General features: G+C 37.3%; 1 protein-coding gene across 1 annotated transcript in view; it reads left to right on the plus strand.

Moving 5' to 3' along the window:
• Nucleotides 1-278: 278 nt before the first annotated feature.
• Nucleotides 279-20,544, plus strand: part of BBS2 (Bardet-Biedl syndrome 2) — a 134,455-nt gene continuing 114,189 nt past the window's right edge. The window contains exon 1 of the mRNA XM_053700300.1: nucleotides 279-601. The gene's annotated coding sequence lies outside the window, so the exon portion shown is untranslated. The remainder of the gene's footprint in view (nucleotides 602-20,544) is intronic.

Genomic DNA, 20,544 nt, shown 5'->3' on the forward strand with positions numbered 1-20,544 from the left:
CTTTTGAATGGTTTCTGTCTTGTGAGACTGAGTGATGGATTAAATAGAGTTGTAGGGACTGCCTATACAACAATATTCTGGGCCTTTTTCTTTTTACTTTTTTTTTAGTACAAACTAATATAATTAAATACTGAAACAAATATTGGCGGAATAAGTATCCCAGTGATCCCTCTTTAGAACAATTAGGCACGGGGCTAGTCTTTAGAATGTTCCAGGGCTGCTTTTTATTCCCTGTTCACTCCTTCTTTTTCTGGTGCCTAACTCAGAGACAAGAAAACCTGTAGAACTCTCGTTTCCTGCACAGTGCAGATCCCTGATCCTCCACTCCTGTGGTTTGTGCGGCCTGATCAGGTGACGTCACCGGCTTATCCCGCTACACTGTTACTGTCTCCTATGACAACTCCAGCTTTACCTACTTGCTCTCCTGATATCTGGTACCGAGAGGCCTAGTTACTCCGCAACCTGCACCCCTTAGTACAGAAGTCTGTGCGCAGCATGTAAGCGCTGTATAAACAGACTAATATATACACACTGTGATAAGACGTAGAAAAACCTACAGAACTCGTAAATTAGTGAATTCAGCTCCCACCTTTGTGGCGAGGTAAGTAGCTCTATCTTTTTATATGAACCAGGATAAATATTCCATATTTCCGGCGTTTCCGGAAGATGTATTTTAACAGGAGCAGTTGGTTGCGGCGGCCTGACAGAGGCTGGAATTTTTTTCTCTGCTCGTTGCTTTATTAACATTTTCTGTAAACGTAAGAGCTTGCCTAGTAAGGATTGGAGCTGCAAACATATCCGGACTTGGATACATCGTAAACAGGTTTATAGCTAAAACAAGCTATGTTGCCATGGCAACCAGTCGAGGGTAAAAGAGAAACTGCGCACAGTAGTGATAGTGAATAACTATTCGGCCTCAAAGGGATACAAAAGATGTGCGTATATATATATATATATATATATATATATATACATACACACACACACACACACACACACACACAGCTACTTGTTTTTAGCATGGGAGAAGCTTATGCCACCTAAAATGCTCATGCACCACCTGCTATAGAGTTTCCAAGAATTTTGTTATTTTTTCACATACACACACACACACACACACACACACACACACACACACATACGTACTGTGTATGATGAAGGGGTGATTGATCCCTGAATCGTTACCTGTTTGATGTGCCATTAACCCCTTAATGACCGCAGCACTTTTCCATTTTCTGTCCGTTTGGGACCAAGGCTATTTTTACATTTTTGCGGTGTTTGTGTTTAGCTGTAATTTTCCTCTTACTCATTTACTGTACCCACACATATTATATACCGTTTTTCTCGCCATTAAATGGACTTTCAAAAGATACCATTATTTTCATCATATCTTATAATTTACTATAAAAAAATTATAAAATATGAGGAAAAATTGAAAAAAAAAACACTTTTTTTAACTTTGACCCCCAAAATCTGTTACATATCTACAACCACCAAAAAACACCTATGCTAAATAGTTTCTAAATTTTGTCCTGAGTTTAGAAATACCCAATGTTTACATCTTCTTTGCTTTTTTTGTAAGTTATAGGGAAATAAATACAAGTAGCACTTTGCTATTTGCAAACCACTTTTTTTTCAAAATTAGCGCTAGTTACATTGGAACACTGATATCTTTCAGGAATCCCTGAATATCCATTGACATGTATATATTTTTTTTTAGTAGACAACCCAAAGTATTGATCTAGGCCAATTTTGGTATATTTCATGCCACCATTTCACCGCCAAATGCGATCAAATAAAAAAAATCGTTCACTTTTTCACAATTTTTTTCACAAACTTTAGGTTTCTCACTGAAATTATTTACAAATAGTTTGTGCAATTATGGCACAAATGGTTGTAAATTCTTCTCTGTGATCCCCTTTGTTCAGAAATAGCAGACTTATATGGCTTTGGTGTTGCTTTTTGGTAATTAGAATGCCACTAAATGCCACTGCGCACCACACGTGTATTATGCCCAGCAGTGAAGGGGTTAATTAGGGAGCATGTAGGGAGCTTGTAGGGTTAATTTTAGCTTTAGTGTAGTGTAGTAGACAACCCCAAGTATTGATCTAGGCCCATTTTGGTATATTTCATGCCACCATTTCACCGCCAAATGCGATCAAATTAAAAAAAACATAAAATTTTTCACAATTTTAGGTTTCTCACTGAAATCATTTACAAACAGCTTGTGCAGTTATGGCACAAATGGTTGTAAATGCTTCTCTGGGATCCCCTTTGTTCAGAAATAGCAGACATATATGGCTTTGGCGTTGCTTTTTGGTATTTAGAAGGCCGCTAAATGCCGCTGCGCATCACACGTGTATTATGGCTAGCAGTGAAGGGGTTAATTAGGTAGCTTGTAGGGAGCTTGCAGGGTTAATATTAGATTTAGTGTAGAGCTCAGCCTCCCACCTAAAACATCAGACCCCCTGATCCCTCCCAAACAGCTCTCTTCCCTCCCCCACCCCACAATTGTCCCCGCCATCTTAAGTACTGGCAGAAAGTCTGCCAGTACTAAAATAAAAGCTATATATATTTTTTTTTAATGATTTTTTTAAGCATATTTACATATGCTGCTGTGTACTATCCCCCCTTAGCCCCCAACCTCACTGATCCCCCCCCCAAACAGCTCTATCCCCTCCCACTCTAACTTAATGGGCGCCATCTTGGGTACTGGCAGCTGTCTGCCAGTACCCAGTTTAGAAGAAAAAAATGGTTTGTTTTTTTAATTTGTTGAAATTTTCTGTAGTGTAGCTTCCCCACACACAAACCAACCCCCCCACCCCTCCACGATCGTTTTTTGTGCTTTTGCACAAACATGATTAGCCAGGTTTTATGAAATGATTATGAAATACTTTTCCGTAGTGTAGCGGTTCCCACCCGCTCGCCCCCCCGTGCACGCGCCCGCCCGCCACCCTCCGTGCACGCGCGCGCGCCCGTGCGCGCCCCTGACGGTCACGCCCCCGATCCCGCCCCCCGTGACATCACGCGGCACACCGATGGCCGCCCACCCGCCTCCCAATTCGGCTCCCACCCACCAACGATACCGGCCATCGATGTCCGGTGCAGAGAGGGCCACAGAGTGGCTCTCTCTGCATCGGATGGCCATGTGAGGTTATTGCAGGATGCCTCCATATCGAGGCATCACTGCAATAACCGGAAAGCAGCTGGAAGCGAGCAGGATCGCTTCCAGCTGCTTTCCACACCGAGGACGTGCAGGGTACGTCCTCAGGCGTTAACTGCCTTTTTTTTGAGGACGTACCCTGCACGTCCTCGGTCATTAAGGGGTTAAAGCACTTATTTTGCACAAATCCAGAGAGTGCATGCCTTTGTTCTACTTTATGAGTATACCTGCCTGCACCCTTGTAGTTGAATCCGCCCTCCTGGGACAGCCACCTGTACTGGACTAAAAATATTATATCCAACAAACCAACAGTGAAGTCTCTGGATTTATTTTAAGGATACATTTACAGACATCCCAACTCTCCCTGAAGTTCAGGGAGTCTCCCTGATTGTAATAGCGGCTCCCTGATGCCAGCAAATGGAATGCAATCTCCCTGAAACTCCAAGTACCATGATCCAATGTGGCCCAAATACGGAAAAGTGTTTCTTTAAAGAATGTCTTTAGTTGCTGGGACATTATAGATCCCTCAAAGCATACATCAGTAACGAAAAAGCCCCCCCCCCCCACTGATTTTAATAAAATTAAAACATAAATACTACCTTATTTACGCCACGTAATTAAACTTCGGATTCTAACATATTTAAGCATTCAACAAGAGTACGATCACTGGAAAAAAAAGGTTTATTGTAAGTGGTTGTGCAATAAAGCTACTTTTTTTTTAATGTGCCTTTAGTGGGAAGCTACTTTAATGATAAGTCCCTATCTTATTAAGGGTTTCAAGGTGTCCAATATATAACTGGGAGGGGGGGGGGGGTGGGTGGCGGCGCAGTAGTGGGTGAAGCCACCTCCCTGAAATGAGTTTTTGCAGGTTGGGATGTCTGCATTTAACCCTTTCCTGCCGGGGTTAAAGTGTCTACATCGGAACAACTGTTCCGATCTAAACAATTTAAAATCTCGCGATTGTGCACATGATCACAAGATTTCAATGATGGGATTGCGTCAGGAGGGCGTCCCTATGATGCTAGACCCGCCATCCAGACCGCAATCCCATTAGGGAAGCACCAGTGGCTTCAGGAAAGCCACCCGGTTAGGACGTTGTATTCCGTCCATTGGCGTTAAAGCCTAGAAAAATTCTGACGGAATACAATGGCGTTTAAAAGTTAATTAACGTTTCGGGGATGTATTTTCCCCTTCTTCAGAACCTTCTGAAGAAGGGACGAATATATCCCCGAAAAGTTAATTAAATTGATCCTTTTTTGAAAAATCCTGAGGCTTCAATGTTTGTTGGATATATACATATATATATATATATATGTGTGTGTGTGTGTATGTATATTGTGTGTGTGTGTGTAGGGTCTTGCTCCCTCATCTCAGTCAAAAGCATTTGCCAGTAATAAAGTCGTTATAATCAGTGCAAAGACCTCACTAATTCATACAATAAAATGCTCCAAAAGTTCAGTAATAATAACCATGGTGTCCTCACACACAGAGAACTGAAATTCTACATAAATATAATATATGTCCAAATTCATAAATGGTCAGTCTAACTATAAAGTAATCCATCACCATTAAGATACAATCATTGATGTGCAAAAATACATAACATAATTAAATGTTATAAAAAATGATATATTGTGGACTGCTACATGTAAATACTAGAAACTTCAATAATTGTTCAAAATTCATAAACTAAAACCACCAAAGCATGTGCTAGATTCATGGGAGGAAGACAACTTATTAAATAAATGGCTTTTATAGATAGGGTAGCTGTACCTGTGTATTTGGGGATATCATATTACAGTTATAATTCCACCTCGCAGCTTTTTATTTCTGCCACTCCCTCTCAATGTGGGGACACGATACATCGGTTTAAACAGCAAGATAGTTAGAGTGACTATGTAATAATCACTATTATTCATCTGGCAGTGGAGACAGCGGAATTTATGAATGTTGTATATTGACAGTTTTTAAACACAGGTTTAAGATCAATTAGTTTTATTCCTTTCATGTCTCTAGAATTTGCATATAGCTGTTTTAGTTTTTCTGTTTTGAACAACTGTTGGAGTTTTGGCTGTAGTATTTACATGTAGCTGTTAACATTTATCATTTATGTATTCTAGCAAATTGGTTATTTTATCTTTATGGTGTTGGATTACTTTCTAGATTGATCTTTTATGGATTATGCCAAAAATATGTGGACACCATCACACCTATATGAGCTTGTTGTACATCCCATTCCCAAACCATTGACATTAATATGGTGTTGCCCTTCTCTCCCTTTAAAGGGAGATTAAACCCAAAATTTGATTTCATGATTCAAATAGAACATACCATTTTAAACAACTTTCCAATATACTTCTATTATAAAATTGTCTTTGTTTTCTTATTATCATTTGTTGAAAAACAGGAAGGTAAGTTCTGGAGTGTGCACGTCTGCAGCACTATATGGCAGCAGTTTAGCAACTATGTTATACAGTAGCAAGAGCAATAGATGGCAGCACTTCCTGACATCTAGTGGTCCAGACGTGCACTCTACATAGCTAGATATCTCTTCAATAAAGAATATCATGAGAACAAAGCAAATTTGATTATAGAAGTAAATCGGAAACATTTTATAATTGTATTCTCTATCTGAATCACAAAAGAAAAATGAGTGTTTCATGTCCTTTTAATAGCTGTAATGGCCACTCCTCTCCTGAGAAAGCTTTCCATAAGTCTTTGGAATGTGTCTGTGGGAATTTGTGCCCATTCTGTTGTTGAGTGAAAAGGTCTGGCTCGCAATTGGCATTTCAATTCATCCCAAATGTGGGTTGAAATCGGGGCTCTGTGTAGGCCACTTGAGTTCCTCCACACCAAACTTGTCAAACCATGTCTTTGTGGACCTCACTTTTGTGCACAGTGGCACATTCATGCTGGAACAAGGAACTGTTGCAATACAGATAGAACCATCCAAAAGTCTAAAATGTTTTTGCATCATGTTGCATTAAGATTACTGTCATCTAAAAGTATGATTTTTTTTTATACTAGCTTCTAAGGGGTTAATTCAGAAAATGTGGGACTACAGAGGTAACCACATGTTTTAACTTTGAAGCAGCTAAAAAAAAACGTTATCTCTGATCAAAGTGAATACTTGGGTCTTTGTGTCTCTCGATTGCACACCAAGGGTTTACTGCCTAGAAACCAGCAAGGGGGACACTTAAAGGGATAGGAAAGTCAAAATTAAACTTGCATGATTAAGATAGAGTATGTAATTTTAAGACAATTTTTAAATTGACTTCTATTTTCAAATGTGCTTTGTTCACTTTTTACCCATTGTTGAAAAAGAATACACACATATCCTATAATAGTGGGAGCTAGTTGCTAATTGATGCATGAACACATTTTTCTCTTGTGATTGGCTGACTAGATGTGTTCAGCTAACACATCTAGTCAGCCAATCACAAGAGAAAAATGTGTTCATGCATCAATTAGCAACTAGCTCCCACTATTATAGGATATGTGTGTATTCTTTTTCAACAATGGGTAAAAAGTGAACAAAGCACCAGTAGTGCAATGCTGTTCATTCAGCAAAGGATAACGAGATAATGAAGCAAATTTTATAATAGAAGAAAATTGTTCAAAATTGTATGTTCTATCCAAATCATGAAAGAAAATTTTGGGGTTTCCTGTCCCTTTAAAGGGACAGTCAACCATAGAATTGTTATTGTTTTAAAAGATAGATAATCCCTTTATTACTCATTCCCTAGTTTTGCATAACCAACACAGTTATATTAATGTACTTTTTACCTTTGTGATTACCTTGTATCTAGGAACCTTCTTCCAGCCCCCTGATCACATGACTGTGACTGTTTATTGTCTATTGTCTTAAATTTAGCATTGTATTGTGCTAGATCTTAAATAACTCCCTGTGCCTGTACACAGTGTTATCTATATAGCCCACGTGTACTTTCTGTCTCTTTGTGTTGAAAAGAGATTTAAAAAGCATGTGATAAGAGGCAGCCCTCAAAGGCTTAGAAATTAGCATATGCACCTACCTATGTTTAGTTTAAACTAAGAATACCAAGAGAAAAAAGCAAATTTGATGATAAAAGTAAATTGGAAAGTTGATTAAAATTAAAAGTCCTATCTGAATAATGAAAGTTTAATTTATACTTGACTGTCCCTTTAACCCCTTAGTGACCAGACCATATTTAAATTTTCTTACCCTTAAGGACCAGGGCTATTTTTACATTTCTGCGGTGTTTGTGTTTAGCTGTAATTTTCCTCTTACTCATTTACTGTACACACACATATTATATACCGTTTTTCTCGCCATTAAATGGACTTTCTAAAGATACCATTATTTTCATCATATATTATAATTTACTATAAAAAAGTATAAAATATGATGAAAAATTTAAAAAACACACACTTTTTCTAACTTTGACCCCCAAAATCTGTTACACATCTACAACCACCAAAAAACACCCATGCTAAATAGTTTCTAAATTTTGTCCTGAGTTTAGAAATACCCAATTTTTACATGTTCTTTGCTTTTTTTGCAAGTTATAGGGCAATAAGTACAAGTAGCACTTTGTTATTTCCAAACCATTTTTTTTCCAAAATTAGCGATAGTTAAATTGTAACACTGATATGTGTCAGGAATCCCGGAATATCCCTTGACATGTGTATATATATATATATATATATAGGTTTCTCACTGAAATTATTTACAAACAGCTTGTGCAATTATGGCACAAATGGTTGTAAATTCTTTTTTGGGATCCCCTTTGTTCAGAAATAGCAGACATTTATGGCTTTGGCATTACTTTTTTGGTAATTAGAAGGCCGCTAAAAGCCGCTGCGCACCACGCTTGTATTATGCCCAGCAGTGAAGAGGTTAATTAAGTAGCTTGTAGGGTTAATTTTAGCTTTAGTGTAGTAGACAACCCAAAGTATTGATCCAGGCCCATTTTGGTATATTTTATGCCACCATTTCACCGCCAAATGCGATCAAATAAAAAAAATCGTTCACTTTTTCACAAACTTTAGGTTTCTCACTGAAATTATTTACAAACAGCTTGTGCAATTATTGCACAAATGATTGTAAATGCTTCTCTGGGATCCCCTTTGTTCAGAAATAGCAGACATATATGGCTTTGGCATTGCTTCTTGGTAATTAGAAGGCCGCTAATTGCCGCTGCGCACCACACTTGTATTATGCCCAGCAGTGAAGTGGTTAATTAGTTAGCTTGTAGGGTTAATTTTAGCTTTAGTGTAGAGATCAGCCTCCCACCCCCTGATCCCTCCCTGACCCCCCCTCAAACAGGTCTCTTCTCTCCCCCACATCACAATTGTTACCGCCATCTTAAGTACTGGCAGAAAGTCTTCCAGTACTAAAATAAAAGGCTTTTTTTTAATATAATTCATTTTTTATATATTATTCTGCATTGTTGGATCCCCCTTAGCCCCCAACCTCGCTAGTACCACCCAAACAGCTCTCTTACCCTCCCCCATCTACCTAATTGCCGCCATCTTGGGTACTGGCAGCTATCTGCCAGTAAAACAGAAAGGTGGGGAACAGCAACCAAAACAATCAGGCACAGGAGCAGGGAGTCAGCAAATCTTGAACAAAGGTACTCCAGCCTTGGCAGGTTTCATAAAAAGACCTTTATTAAACCATGGTCCACACAAAAAACAAAGTTTCAGACCTGTACTAGGTCCTTAGTCTTAGACATGACTAAGGACCTAGTACAGGTCTGAAACGTTTTTTTTTGTGTGGACCATGGTTTAATAAAGGTCTTTTTATGAAACCTGCCAAGGCTGGAGTACCTTTGTTCAAGATTAGCTGTCTGCCAGTACCCACTTTGCAATTTTTTTTTTTTTTTTAACCCCATCCTTTTTTATCTCACTCAATCATTTAGGCAGCCCCCCTCCCTTTTCCAACATTTAATCCCCCCTCCCTCTCCCACCTTCCCTTAAAAATGTTCCATGACTGTGAACTGAAGCAGGCGCACATGCGCGCACTCCCACGCACTGCTGAAACTCAGATCACTGCTGGCCGGAACTGCTCCCGCGATGGGCCACCCACCGCCTCCCTGCTATGGCTCCCACCTACCAACGATCGGCACCATCACTGGCCGATGCAGAGAGGAAAGAAAATTGGCAAAAGTCCAGACATTTTGTTCATGCCATCACCAGAATTAAGCCCGTTATTTGTCCTGTAACTCCTCCTTGGAACCTTTATCTGGTTTTGAGGGTCCTTCAAGCCCCTCCATTTTGAACATATGGACAGTTTAGATTTACAGCTTTTATACTGGAAGATTTTTTTTTTCCGCTTGCCATTTGTCTAGCTAGAAAAGTTTCTGAACTTTCAGCTTTATCCTGTAAACCTCCTTTTTTGGATTTTTCATCAGGAAAAGCAGTTCTTCATACCAGTTTATTCTTTTTCTGTATAAATTGCAAGGCTGTGAATAATGCCAAAATAATACATTTTATTTTCTGATTTTCAATTATCAATTGGTATTGAAACATATAGATATAAAATCCTAAATTGTTGATTGTTGTGTTTTGGAAAGGTGACCAGATGCTAAATTTGGGACAATAAAGTCTGGGTTTATTAGGGAATAATGGCTCCTGTGCCGCTATGTGTTTTTTTTTTTTTTTTTAATATTTCATATAGTGGCATTTTCCTACTATGGGCTAGATTATGCAAGCAAAAAGGTATATAGAACGACTCTTTGCTCGTGTCTGAAGTAGCGCGATTATTATGAGTTGAAATTAAACGCATTCGCTAGAGCGCAATTATATATTTTTTATTATTTCATTTTTTATTGAGGTACACCTTGAGGCATACAGACCATATGTAAATCAAAGATAACATTGTAGTGCAATACATACATCAAAACCAAATTACTAGAATTGACCAATTTCTACAATACTCAGTATAGTTATTGACATAAAATATAATAGTTTTTAATAAAGGAGAAAGAACTGTAATTAGTATGCCAACAAATTTTAAACCCTCCGGTCATCTCATGAGGCCACTTTTGGACCTTCCTAGCCTGTAAGATGTTTAAAGTAGCGATGGGTATACTAAAATAAAGGAGGCTACATTGAGCCTCTTGTGTGGCCCTCATTTTATTTGTTTAATGATATACTAGTAATGAGATGATGCAATGAAACGTTATAGGTAAGATTTAAAAATAAATAAAGGTAGGTCTTAAACGACCACAAAATTTAAGTAAACTTATCGTTATACTATTAGGATTTGTATGTATAGATAGATGCATCTAAATCTTGAATAACCACAAAATGTAAGTATTCCTTTCTCTGTTGTTAGTAGAATAATTATCAGGATATTGTATGAGATAAACTGCGCTATATGTGTCCGGGTAAGGTCAAGAAGTACCCGAATACAATTAATGGGGGAAACAACCGGGTGGCATTATAGAATGACTACTAAACATGGGCTGCCTCCTAACTGAATATATAGCTAGGTGATGTGGAGTACACAACATATCTTAAAGCAGGATCCCGAACAAATATGTTATAGTGCTGTGGGAAAACCAAAACCTCTCTGGGCCAGAATAAAAAAAAATGTAAGGGTAGGGAATTTACTAAAGGCCACACCAATGATAATGGGAAAAGGCCAAAAAAAATAAATACATTTAGGGTATAGTTAAACACTATATTCAGTAACATATTAACGTTCAAGGCCAAATTAACATAAAAAGTAACGCAAAATGTCCCCCTCATTCTAAGGTCAATCGCAAATTATAAACATTTGGCTTACCCTTAACTAATATCTGAGCTGGCAAAACATGAAGATACCGAAAAATTGCAATTAGCATTAGATATAGTAGAACATAAGAAGCTATTTAGTCAGAAATAAGGTCATTCTTGTATCTCTGACATTAGAATTGCAGAGTGAAAGAGTGTATTAGGAAAGACACAGTATATCCACTTATGGGCACAACTTGTAGTATTAAGCATGCACGTTCGAAACACATTAACACTTACAGCAATAATTGAACATGAAACTCAATTGTGTGCCGGTATCTGAATTGGCCCTGCAGTTATAAAATGACGACTAGATATAGGCTGAGCACTGTCTACATCGTAATACAGTTGAGACTAAAAAACATCTGAAAAAAAACAGTATTATTACAATTCTAATAAATTACACCCGGCGTCGAGTAAGCTGTGAACATAGCTTGTAAAAGATGTGTCTACACACAATTTAAAAAATACTCAAGATTCATCATCTTGGTTAATTAGCAAAACAAAATAGAACAAAACATATGTGACTTGTCTATGAGAATAAGTTGCTGCAGCAAGAATGTTATATATCTCTTGTGAGTCACTGAGAGCTATATTAGAGTTGGTGACATGAGAAAATAGCTTAGGTCTTCATCTAGGGTACTATATATGAGAAATATTAAAGTTCATCACCATACATTCCAACAAGTTTAAAGTCCTGCAGATGGGAGTAAAGAACAGTGTAGGTTTCTGAATATTGAATTACCCTTTCACTGCCTCAAGATTATTAACCAGTCACCCCACTCCAGCTTTAATGACCTCTGTAATCCACATTAGTCCTTCTCGCAACCATAGTGGATCGGAGTGTGACAACATCCAGAGGTTGTAGATATTCCAAATGTCTGTTAGCTTGTGGGTTGAGGATCCAACTGAAGTTACTCTACGTGTAAATATATATCAAGCTTTATTGTAGATGCCAATTTCAGATGGAGATATTTAATATATTAAGGTAGAAATCTGTAGCAGCATTTAATGGTGTGACCTATCATGGCCGCCGCCCGGAAGTTGCCCTGAGCGCAATTTAATTTAAGGTGCAACGGGGATAGCACGACTTCAGAGTGCTGGTTTAGTGTTACGCTCCACTACAAAGGGCTTTAACCTAGACTAAATATGTGTGTGTGTGTACATGTATGTATGTATGTATGTGTGTGTGTGTGTATATATGTGTGTGTGTGTAAATATATATATATACTGTGTGTGTGTGTATATATATATATATATATATATATATATATATATATATATATATATTTACATATATACACTTACCGGCCACTTTATTAGGCACACCTGTTCAATTGCTTGGTAACTCAAATTGCTAATCAGCCAATCACATGGCAGCAACTCAATGCATTTAGGCATCTAGACGTGGTGAAGACGACTTCCTGAAGTTCAAATCGAGCATCAGAATGGGGAAGAAAGGGGATTTAAGTGACTTTGAATGTTGTTGGTGCCAGACGGACTGGTCTGAGTATTTCAAAAACTGCTGATCTACTGGGATTTTCATGCACAACCATCTCTAGGGTTTACAGAGAATGGTCTGAAAAAGAGAAAATATCTGGTGAGCAGCAGTTGTGTTGGCGACAATGCCTTGTTGATGTCAGAGGAGAATGGGCAGACTGGTTCGAGATGGTAGAAAGGCAACAGTAACTAAAATAACCACTCGTTACAACCAAGGTATGCAGAATACCATCTCTGAACACACAACACGTCGAACCTTGAAGCAGATGGTTTACAGCAGCAGAAAACCACATTGGATGCCACTCCTGCCAGCTAAGAACAGGAAAGTGAGGCTACAATTCGCACAGGCTCACCAAAATTGGAAAATAGAAGATTGGAAAAACGTTGCCTGGTCTGATGAGTCTCGATTTCAGCTGCAATATTCAGATGGTAGGGTCAGGATTTGGCATAAACAACATGAAAGCATGAATCCATCCTGCCTTGTATCAACAGTTCAGGCTGTTGGTGGTGGTGGTGTAATGATGTTGGGGATATTTTTTTGGCACACTTTGGGCCCCTTAGTACCAATTGAGCATCCTTTAAATGCCACGGCCTACCTGAATATTCTTGCTGACCATGTCCATGCCTTTATGACTACAGTGTACCCATTTTCTGATGGATACTTCCAGCAGGATAATGCACCATCTCACAAAGCTCAAAACATTTCAAACTGGTTTCTTGAACATGACAATGAGTTCACTGTTCTCAAATGGCCTCCACAGTCACCAGACCTCAATCCAATAGAGCACCTTTGGGATGTGGTGGAGTGGGAGATTCGCATCATGGATGTGCAGCCGACAAATTTGCAGCAACTGCATGATGCTATCATGTCAATATGGTCCAAAATCTCTAAGGAATGTTTCCAACACCTTGTTGAATCTATGCCACGAAGAATTAAGGCAGTTTTGAAGGCAAAAGGGGGTCCAACCCGGTACTAGCAGGGTGTTCCTAATAAAGTGGCCAGTGAGTGTATATATACAGTACAGTGCAAAAGTCTTAGGTTACCACCAGATTTGTTGCAAAGTTTTAATGACCATCCATATTTATTTTTCGGTCTCTTTATTAAGCTACATTTAGAAAATACAGCAAATATGTACACGAAATATCAAAAAACACAATTTTCAGAACACATATGGCTTCTTCAGGCAAAAGTCAGTATTTAGTGTGACCTTCCTTGGAAATAAGCACATCTTGAACTCTTTTGGGAGACTGTCCTGAAGTTCTCTAAAGTAATCCTCTGGTATATTATACCAGGTTTCTTTCAGCACTTCCCAGAGTTCTTCTTTAGATTTAGGTTGACTTTTATTTCTTTCTCTGTCCAGGTGATCCCATATTGTCTCTATAATATTCAGGTCTGGACTGACTGTCAGTGTTTTTATCAGCTGTTTTTCTCTCCAAATATAATTTCACTGCATTAGCAGTGTGCTTGTGATATTTATCTTGTTGAAAAATAAAACCCTTCCCAATTAGGCGCTTTCCAGAAGGAATGGCATGATTAATTAAAACCTGTCTGTACTTTTCAGCATTAATGATCCCATCATTCGGACAATATTGCGAACACCACTGGCAGAAATGCAGCCCTAAACCAGGACAGACCCTCCACCATGTTTCAGTGAAGGCCACAAGCACTGATTCTTCCATCTCTCTTCAACTCTTCTTCTCACATATTGTTGACGATTGGACCCAAAAATTTCAAACTTGGATTTGTTACTCCATAATACTCTTTTTCCACTGATCTTCATTTCAATCTTTGTGCGCTTTAGCTTATCTTAGCCTTTTCTACCTGTTCCCCATCCGAAAAAGTGGTTTCTTGGCTGCTACTCTTCCACAAAGACCATTCCTGATCAAGCTTCTTTGGACTGTAGAAAGGTCAACTTGGCATCTCGATGAAGCTGCCAGATGCTGAGCCAGGTCTTTGCTGGACTTCTTCCTGTCTCTCAAAGAAGAAACTTCTGATTAGATTTTTCTGTCCTTGACCTCTCCTGATTCTTCAAATTTCTTTATAACAGTTTGAATACCACATCTTGAGTATCCAGTTTGTTTGCTGACTTCTCTTTGAGAGTGGCCTTGCTGATGCAAACATATGATTTTGTCTGTCAAAGTCTGTGATCTTTGGCATTTTGAATGGAGTGATGTGAATGAAAGTTGGTCTTATTATCAAGCTTCCTACTAATTAAACTCATACCACATGTGTATGTAATGCTCAAACATGTCTTGCACAAACCTGGTGTAATAGACCTTTTTGACAGCAGTCATTTTGACATGAAATAGTAGGACAAATACAGGTGTTGGCAATGAAATTAATTAGGGATCCATTCCATTTAGGTTTAGAGCCAGGTTCCTGCTATAGATCAAGTGTAAGGGGAAGTCACACTAAATACTTGCCACTTTAGCTTATAGAAGCTGTTTTTCTGATTTTATTTTTCTGTTTTTTTAATACTGCATACAAATATGCTGTATTTTCTGGTTGTATTCTAACAAAGAGACGGAGAATTAATTATATATGGTCATTATGCCATTACTAAAACAAAAAATCTAATGGGGGCCTAAGACTTTTGCACAATACTGTGTGTGTGTGTGTGTGTGTATACATATGTATTTATATGTGCTTAAAAGACTAGGTACTGTATTAATTTGTATGGGTACCACACAGAAACAATTTGTGTAATTGCAATGAGGGCCAAATAACTAGAAACAGCTCCCGCACAGGGTTACAAATGCTCATTAGTGAAATTGTTAATAAGGAGCAACACCTATGTACCACTAGTCTACTACTATTGGAAGTAGTTATCTAAAATCACAATTCTAGTAATATTACAGTCTTACCAAGAAAAAACAACCATCATGCATTAAAGTAGGGTAGCTTCCTTATACCCAGATCCCGCTCTGCCTTGAGTGCCCTGCCACCATTCCAATATCTTAAAGTTATTGTAGAGGCAACATGTCCAGCATAGTTCTTATGCTCCACAGTGAGGATATAATTTGATTTGTGCTGCATAATATACTTAATAAAATGTATAAATGTGTTTTAATAACTTTATCATTATTGGCTTTGCAAGATATTGGTAATCCTTAAACAACCTTAAAATTTACTGCTCAGCATTTTGAATCTGCTGGTAGATCCTGAACTACATTTTGGACACACTTGTATTGTAAGCAACACATGACACGGTCACAGAGTCCCAAGTGCAGGTTTTTGTTTGTAAGTCCATTACTAATTACACTTTAAACCAACACAGGGTTGCTCTGTCATGTGAATTAATTGCCAAAAAGCATCCACGAATTAGATTCTGAGCATTGTGGACTGCTTAAACATGAATTTAATCTGAAGATATTACAAAGAAGTACTTTACTGATTGATTGATTAACTACCTAACTAATCTCAAATATACATCAGGCTATCTGCTTCTTAATAGCTAAGGAACAAAATGCTTGCATTTATGGTACATAGATGATGATGGCCGCAATCTGATTCCTGAAAGTTACATATTGATTTTTAGTATTTATAGGCTTATGTACCAGGAGTGCAGGGGATTCAGTTTCGGTGAACCCACCACTTGCAGCATTTCCATTTCCTGGATGAGAGTGTTTTTACCAGTATAAATCATGTTTCTGCATTGACACACTGTTCCACATGCTGCTGTTCATGTCAAAACTAACTTCATTCTTTGGTTTGGCCTATTCATCATTCACTGGATGTACTGTACTCACATATGCTAGGTGAAACCTCAAACGATGATGAATAATTGTTATAAATGCACTTTGCAATGTATTATTGAGAATCCACATGACACTGCTCATTCTTGTAAGGTACTTACAGACCTACCTGTGCAGATTTGTCGCTAGAGACACAGGTAATACAGCATTCTCTGTAATATTGAATGCGGTACATTACTACTAACTATTATGGGCCTATCAAGGGGGTCTCTGAAGGACAACTAGTTATTGAAAGTCACCAAAAGCCTTAAACACAGTGGACACATTTAGTTACTTTTACGTATAATATAACAGTCAGGGTGGATAAAAATCAATGATTATTTTTTTTTTATTTTTTTTTTAAATCATTAATAAAACAAATTTGGATAGTTTTTTTTTTTTTTTTTTTTATATATTTATTTATAAATCCAGCAGTTTACAAAAATGCAAAAACAAATCTGACAAAACAAAATTTTATCAAAATTGCGCCACGCAGGGCCAAAACTCATCTAAGAAAACAATTAAAACAGTCATCCTGTGTATCTGCATGCTAACAATTTGCCTTAGTCAAAGGTATGCATACTGCTGGAGTTTTTTTTTTTTTTTGTGTTGCTCAACCAATTCAGCAAAAAAAAAGAGAAACATAAATAAAACAAACATTTGAACTGACAACCAGTTCATAATACACATCGTGAAAAGAAGAGAAAAAAAAAATAAAAAAAAATAAAAAAAAAAAAAAAAAAAAAAAAAATTATATAATTATTTATATAAGACCCAAGAAACTACAACTATATATCGTTCTGGAGGTGGAGACTAACCCACGAACAACCTTGTTTAAGCACATTAAGCCTAGCTGCGTGGTTCTATCCAATACTATATCTCTCACGGGGGTATGAAACCTGCTTTATGCAAAGATTTCAAAATATCTGCTTGTATCACCGGTGGTTGTAATTTAATAATGTCTACCCATTTTATGTAAAAATCTCTAACTTGGGTTTCTTTGTTTGGCTCTAGGTTCAATAGTTCTATAATTAATTGGACAGTCATTTTTTGGACAAAGTCCGCTAGACTCGGGTATTTTTTAGCTTTCCAGTGCCGGAAAATTAAGTTCCTGGCAATTTGTATTGCCGATATTAATAAGGCATACTCTCCTTTTACATATTTATTATCAAGAATAAAGAAAATTATACTTATAGGTGTAAAAACCACCCTTTGACTCAGGAACCTATTCAGCCAAAACTCTATTTTCTTCCAGAACTGATATATCCGCGGGCAACGCCATAAACAATGAACAATATCTGCCCTGGGCTCATAACAGTGAAAGCAATTCCCTTTAAGATTCTTATCCCATTTGGCTAAACGTATAGGCGTGATATATGCCTGGTTAACCAAATAACTATGAGATTCCTTCCAAGCTGTGTATCTAGAACCCACTGTCCCTATACTCCGTTTAATATCCTGGGGTAGTAAATCAGGAAAGTAGTTTTCCCATTTTTTAGTGAGGATTTCTAGGTGCATCTCACCCTTTTTTTTCAGTATAGTCCTATACCAAAATGCTATTGAATGAAAACCTGCCCGGTATATCTGTAGTCCAGCTTCTATTGCCCCTAGACCCCCATCACCTTGGGAATTTTGTGTTATGTAATTATAAAATTGTCTAACCTGTAGAAAAGCGAAGAAATGCTGCCTCGGGATAGTATATTCAAATTGTATTTGAGAAAATGGTTTAATGACCCCCGTGTCTTTATCAACTAGTTGTTGTAAAAATTCTAATCCTTTTTTTTTCCATAGATGAAAAATACCAAAACTTAATCCTGGGCCAAATTCCGGATGTCCCACCATAGGGAGATACTTAGAAAACCTATAGTTTATTTTGAGATCTACACATAATTTCTGCCATACTTTGACTATGTTACTAACAATCTTATTCTTTAATATCATTGCTGGAATTTTAGATATGGGAGTGTGTAAAATAGCTTTTAAGGAAAATGGTTTTATTATACTACCCTCTATATCTCTAAAAGAACAGTGTTCTTTATCGGTAATCCAGTCAATTGCTATTTTTAACATTGCTACCTGATTATATGTTTTAATATTGGGGAGACCAAACCCTCCATAATCTTTATCTAGATACAGTGTATTTTTGGCAAGTCTCACCCGCTTTCCACCCCATATGAAAACTTTACATTCTCTATCATATTTCATCATATCCTTGTTTTTTATAAAAATAGGGAGATTCTGCATTATATACAACAATTGTGGAAATAAAAATGTTTTCAACATCATAATCCTAGCAGAGACCGAAATAGGTAATGGTCTCCACTTCTCCAACACTGTAGAACATTCTAGAAAAAATTTGGAGTGGTTTAGTGAATACCACAATTCTGGATTTGAACTTAAGTATAGCCCTAAATATTTGATTTGATTGACCTCTCGAAAAGGGTGTTGGAAGCTATATTTTTTAGGCCGCTTTATCCACAATAGTTCTGATTTTGGCTGGTTTACCTTGTACCCCGAAAAGGAGCCAAATTCATTAATTATTTCCAACAGTAAGGGGATACTTTGTGCAGTTCTTGATAAGAAGAGTATTAAATCATCTGCGTATAAGGATAAAACAACATTGTGGTCCCCCATTTTAATTCCTTGCAGTACCTGCCTGAGTCTAACCGCTAGGGGTTCAATTGAAAGGTTAAAAAGCAGGGGTGACAATGGACAACCCTGTCTAGTCCCTTTCATCAATGTTATTTTTGGTGAAAAATATCCATTTACAAACAGTGTTGAGCAAGGTGCATTATAGATCAGTTTAATAAATTTGAGAAAGTTACCTGTAATACCAAATTGAGATAATGACGTAAATAGATGTTCCCATACAATCGCATCGAAGGCTTTTTCTGCGTCTAGTGTTAAAAGTGCCAAGTCTACTTCATTTACGTTATGTTTGATTTCAGTTTTATTCCAATAGTAGCTCAAGACTAGTAATGCTTTTCGTATGTTTTTTGTTATACTTCTTCCTGGCATAAATCCTGTTTGATCATTGTGGATCAACTTATTTATATACTTCTTCAACCTATCCGCCATAATTGCTGTGATAAATTTATAATCATTATTTAATAATGATATCGGTCTATAAGCATTAAGGTTTTCCGGGTCCTTATCTTTTTTGTGCAATAAGATAACTGTAGAAGCACAGAAAAGGCTAGATTCTATTTCATGTTTAATAAAATATTGATTAAATAGATCTTGCAATGTACCCCCAATTTCAGTTTTAAGTATTCTGTAGAATTCTACAGGAACTTGGTCCGGGCCAGGAGCTTTGTTTAATTTAGCCTTATCTATTACTGTTAGAATTTCCTCTTCTGATATAGGTTTATTTAATTCTATAAGATCCTCTGCAGGTATTTGAGGGAGAGGCACTTTCTTCCAAAAATGGTCTTTGGCCGTTTCATTAACTGTCCCTGCTGAATAAATTTCACGATAGTAGTCATACATTACTTTATTTATCTCCATTGGGGAGGTAATTCTACGATCTCCCATTTTAATACTGCTGATGTTTCTCTTCCCATCGTTTCCACTTTTATTTAATTTAGCTAAAAACTTAGCTGACCTTCCCTGATAACTAGAGAAAAAGGCATTCGCCTTCCTATCCTGTTTTGCTATTTTGAGTTTAAGAAAACCCTCTCTTTCTACTTTGGCTTTCCTGTATCTCGCCCAGGTTTCGTCATTAGGATTATCAATATATATTTTATAGTTATTTCTTAATTGATTTGCTAATTGTAAATCCCGGGCTCTCATTTTCTTTTCCCGTTTAATTACATAGCTTTTTATTTCACCGCGGAGGACCGCTTTTGCAGCCTCCCAAAAGACCTCTATTTTATGGTAGTAATTTATATTTTTTGTTTTGTATTGTTTCCATTTTTGTACTAAAAATCTATTGAAATCAATATCCTGTATCAAATATTTTGGGAAGAAAAAATTATTACTCCCTGACTTCCTAGATCTAATACCTTCTATATCAAGACCGATTATCGCGTGGTCCGATATAACTATATCATCTATCATTGGGTTTAAATCTAAAGATAACATGGACTCATTGACTAAGAAAAGATCTATGCGGGACATTACTTTGTGGGTCTTAGATACACAGGAGAAACATCTCATATCGGGAAACTTTGATCGCCAAATATCATGAAGATTTAGTTTGTGTCGAAAGGCTTTAAATAATTTTTCTTCCACTTTTCTACCTATAGGACGATTACCAGCTCTTATTCTATCCACCATAGGAACTGGTGTCATGTTAAAATCTCCTGCAATAATCATATTCTTGTTAATATAAGGGAAAAGTTTAACATACAAATCATCCCAGAACCCTGGCTCTAATCTATTGG

Source organism: Bombina bombina, chromosome 1, assembly GCF_027579735.1.
Source record: "Bombina bombina isolate aBomBom1 chromosome 1, aBomBom1.pri, whole genome shotgun sequence".
Taxonomy (NCBI): domain Eukaryota; kingdom Metazoa; phylum Chordata; class Amphibia; order Anura; family Bombinatoridae; genus Bombina; species Bombina bombina.